The sequence below is a fragment of the Oncorhynchus kisutch genome, linkage group LG20, assembly GCF_002021735.2.
Source record: "Oncorhynchus kisutch isolate 150728-3 linkage group LG20, Okis_V2, whole genome shotgun sequence".
Classification (NCBI taxonomy): domain Eukaryota; kingdom Metazoa; phylum Chordata; class Actinopteri; order Salmoniformes; family Salmonidae; genus Oncorhynchus; species Oncorhynchus kisutch.
In genome coordinates, this window is record NC_034193.2 from 50,393,907 (window position 1) to 50,398,970 (window position 5,064).

The 5,064-nt window shown below is 37.9% G+C and overlaps 1 long non-coding RNA gene across 1 annotated transcript; it reads left to right on the forward strand.

Moving 5' to 3' along the window:
- Positions 1 to 2,596: 2,596 nt before the first annotated feature.
- Positions 2,597 to 4,778, forward strand: LOC109865877 (uncharacterized). The gene is made up of 2 exons (XR_002251631.2): positions 2,597 to 2,729; positions 4,229 to 4,778. It is a non-coding gene; the product is annotated as an uncharacterized LOC109865877 (long non-coding RNA).
- The last annotated feature ends 286 nt before the right edge of the window (positions 4,779 to 5,064 follow it).

Genomic DNA, 5,064 nt, shown 5'->3' on the forward strand with positions numbered 1-5,064 from the left:
CTAAGAAAGTTCCAATTGCAATAGAGAGCACATTGGGAGCAGATATTCAAAATGCCTTCTACACAGCCAACAAGAACAAAAATGGCAGTACTCTTCAAAGACCCAAGACTTTGAAAGTGATAGATTGTCTAAAATGTTATCATATAGTTGTTATCATATATAATTATTATGCATTTCCTGGGAGGCTAATGCAGCTAGCTGAGTGCTAACTATTCACTATCCCATCCCCTCCCCCACACACAAACACTGCGCTGCCACATTTTCTGACGGTGCCACTTATTATTGCAGCAACTCAAAATGGCCACCATAGTTGCTGTTAGCTAGGTTTTTTCCATGTGCTTGATCCCCAATTTGTAACAATGTCAGGGAATACTTTGCAGTCACATTAAGGTTGCTTCCTAAAGTTCCTACTGGTGCTGAATTAGACATATGCTAAATGTATTTATGCCCTACTCATACATTTGACATGTTATTGCTGATGTTAGAGCGAGACTCCTCATACAGTGGCTCTAAAGAAAAGATCCTGACCAGTCTTGTCCATTTCTTCCCTTTTGTCATTCAATGTTGTGTCTGTGTTTCCATAGTGTGTGTACCAATACTTTGTCTCAATATCTCATGGTAGTTTGACATTACTTGCTCTTTGTTTGGTTGCTAGTTTTGAAACTGAAATGGTTGATGGCTATTTACAAACTTGACAATATTTGCAAATATTCTGATCTTGAAAAGAGGCTATCAGTCTGATTACTAAAATGATTTAAGCCAGATAACCCCTTTCATTGTAATACTGCAACATCTCAACTGACACCCTCCAGCATCACCCGATCCTACATAGGCTTCTTCCATGCTTCCCTGCAAACATTTTATAAATCTTTTAATTTACGATCATTGATAATTCCTTTTGAAACAAATTCCTTGCTTCATTTATAGAGCAAGAAGCAACATTTATTGTTATAGCCCCAGTGACTTGCACTCACAACTTTGTCAATGTTTGGTGGCCGTCATGGTTATAAAAGAAGTTGTCAAGGTTGAAAGGGATCACATCATCCCAACCAATGGGGTGGTCTAGATTCTGAGTGCATCGACGATCAGTGGTTCTCAACTGTTTTTTCCCCGGGACCCATATTGAACCAGGTTGTCTCAGTTGCGACCCAATATTCGCATTGCCAAAACACAATCTGAAAAACATTTTTATGCTATATTGATAGTAAATGCAGCAATTATATGACAAGGAAACAACATTCCCACCGCTTTCATTTTCAAAAATACAACTTTGCCCATGTCTTTGACTAAAAATGTTAATAAACTCACAAAAATCAACCAAAATAGTGTTGCTATACTACACATGTTCTACCTGGTTTAAGTCAAGATTTTATTTTATTCCAGACACCCGCGACCCACTCAAAACCTCCTTGGGTCACAACCCATCAATTGAGAATCACTTGGCTAGGTTATGATGGACTATAACCTGTAGATGGCGTGTGCATTTCCAAATTATGACACCAAATAATATAAAGTATGGTAGTTAGCGTGCCAACAAGCTATGCTGTGAAACAAACCGCTTTAGCTGCTTAGGCTTGCAACATTCACTTGTACTTGATACTTGTTTTTTTGTTTTTCAATGAAAGCACATTTTTGTCTTCAAAGAAACATAACATTTTGGGCAGCAACAAAAAATGTACAGCCAAATACAAAGCAAACATAAGAAATACTAAATATAATTACATTTGCAGCTATCTTTTGGTAGATATATACACACATATATATATAGTGTGTGTATAGACAGACTTAAAAAAAAAATATATATATATAAATAAAAGATAGATATATTTAAAATCACACAATCTTAATAATAATAAATAGAATAATAATAAAATATATATATATAAATATATATATATATATATATTTTTTTAAATGTGTGCTTGTGTGTATATACACACATTTTTTAAATATATATATTTTGGTAGATATATAAACACACATATATCTTTAAAATATATACCAACAAACAATTGTAGTTCTCTAGTCAATAGCCAAAAATCTCAAATGATTTTGCTAACAGTTAACGTTAGCTAACTAGCGCCCCCCTTCACCCCACCTCACTTTTTTTCACGTCCATGTCCCTGCCAAGACCAGTCTACATCGCAAGCTAATGTTTTACACTTACTCGTTCAAGAACATGACAGAAAAAAACGAAACGTCTATTTTATAGAGAACGTGACACATTTTAAATAGACAAAAATAAAACTGTTGGAATGATCTGTAAAAACAGTTAAGACAGCTAGCATGCTAGCTAACTCACCGATGCTTCTGAATTCTGCCTGTTTCCCGCGAAATAGCCGGTATCCGCACGAGCTGAATGTGCTCCTCGCTCACAACATCGGTTTATAATGTGCAGAGGATCGCAAACTGAACCAAGGGAAAAAACGTAAATATGAGCGTGATAGTGACGCGGACACACCGGCTTGAAAGAACACCAAAACAAAACCTGTGCATGCAGACTGTTCTCAGCGAATACAGTCAGTCATCCACCACTGTGTTGCCAGCTCCTCCTCCTTCGTAGTCAAGGGGAGTGGGTTGAGTGCGTGAGAGCAGTCTAGGCACCTCCTACTAGATGTCGTCCATGACAGAAAACAACGTGAAAGCTGGTAGGAGTAGCTTTAAAATAAAAAAAAATCAAGTACAGTATGAATACTGTCGTCTATGAAGTTTTTTTTTAATTCAACAAGGTAAGTAGAAGTTGAAGGAAATGATATGTGTTGAAGAGAGAACAGAACCATTTCTAACTTGATTTTCTTAGATCTGTGAGGGTATGAAAGACTTGTGTAGACTTTCACAGACTACCTGATCGCCTGAGAGTATGCAAGACTAGTGTAGACTTTCACAGACTACCTGATCACCTGCTCTACTAGGAGAATAGACAGTATTAGTCACAAGACCGCCATAGTGGAAGAGCTAAAGACTGTTTTCTGACATGGCAAGAAGAGGGGGATGGGGTGTGGTCTTGTCTGATGGGGGAAGGGTGAGGGAAGTATGAAGGGAGCAGGGGTGGAATTCATAAGTGGGAGGGGTCTGTTTAAGAACCGTGGCAACACAAGTATACTAAAAACAGTTTATAATTATAGTAAAGTATAACATCTTTGGTGGAAATGATGTATTGTACTTTCTTTTATTTATTTTTATTCATCCCACATCCTAGAAAAGTTTCAGCTGAAACTCCAGTGCTTGTGATCTGTGGGCTCTCTTTGTAGCTGTTAAGCATTTAAACTGTTCAAAAGCTATAGTTGTTCATAGTAGCATAGCAACATAAGTGTCTAAAAACCAAATTGTCTATAGATAGGGGTGATTTGTTAGTTTTGTGGCTTCAAATTTAGAATCTAAATTGTAAAGGAAAAAGGAAGAAACAAAAAAACAGAAAGGTAAGACTCGTTTTAGGCCAGACTGAACAAAAAAGATGCTCAACTGCTTCAAGTGCTAAATTGTTCTGTATATGTACAACATATGCATCCAGAGCCAAAATAACATATGCAAATTTATTCATCATTGGGGAAAATTAAATTTACTGACATTTACTCATTTTCGCACATCCCATGAGCTAATTTCAGGTCGGCCATTTTGTCTCACTGGCCCGTCTGCAGGCAAACTCTTTTTCAATTAAAATGTCTGCTTGTGCCACTGTAGTTCCACCAATGACCAAAATAGGTATTTAAAAATATGTGATTAAAATGTTTATGCCTGAAATGTCTGGAATTTAATTTATCATATTAACACGTTTTCTTGTTTAGCCACTGTATTTCATTTGTTTGGTTAATCTCCTGGTTTGTGCGTTTTTCTGGAATTGATTATATCCACTTTCCCTAGCGAACCACTTTATTTGGGGGGGGGGGGGGGGGGGGGGTGATTTATTTGATTGAATCACCATGTTAAAAATCTGTCTTGCACATACCCAATCAGAACTAAACTGCCTATTCTTTATAATTGTTTCCACCCTCACTGCTAAAACTTACTGCATCACAATTAACTTGGAGAAAAGGGTACACGCATACACACAGTCAAAACACCTTGCTACATACAGTTCATCAGTGAGAGACAGAAAATGGGCACCTTCAAGCCATAGAGATAGATAGAGGACTCATCTTTATCATTGCCATCATAGCGTCTGTGACTGCATTGGGAGCGCCATTGAGGCAATCTCCATTTTGAAGTAGTACATTTTGTTCTTCTTCAGGAGGGATCAGCCAATGAAGTTGGAAGTCCCACCCAGTTGACTACATTAAGATGGTGGAAGCTCTCAATGGTGCTTCCCATGCTAACGCAGACTTTTGGCCACTAGAGGCCTCTATCATTCTCTATGGTTCGAGCAGCTCAAGTGTGTTGCATTATGGAGACAAAAATGTGGACTGCATGAACTTTACAAAAACCATGTGATCAAAGGGAATGCCGTTAATGGGCTTGTTTAACATTGCAGCCGACAGTGCAGGCGAATGCCGACTGACTGATCTACAAAGAACCTTGTTTAATAAATAACTACTCATGATACATTACAGTTTTGATCCTCTGTAACAGTCTTTGATGAAGTTGTCTTCAAGTCGCTGCAGTTGCGTCATACTAACTGCACCATGCAGCCATCACCTGCATTGAGGCACTATTTGTCAGCCAATCATTCGGGTGTTTTTGGTTGACTCACGCAAACTTGACCAAAGACGTTACTGAAACAGGGACTAACTTTGACACAATTCTAAAGCTACAGGAGATACAAATTAAAGTGATATTTAAGATCTCTAACCAATTATTTGCAAACAAGTTCAATCAAATACATTTTTATTCCTCACATGCTTTGTAAATGGCAGGTAGCCTAGTGGTTATAGCGTTGGGCCAATAACCGAAAGGTTGCTAGATCAATCCCCAAGCTGTCAAGGTAAAAATCTGTCTTTCTGCCCCTGAAAAAGGCAGTTAACTCACTGTTCCTAGGCCGTCATTGTAAATAAGAATTTACTTGCCTAGTTAAATAAACAACAGGTGTAGACTAAAACTGAAACGATTACTTACGGGCCATTCCCAACA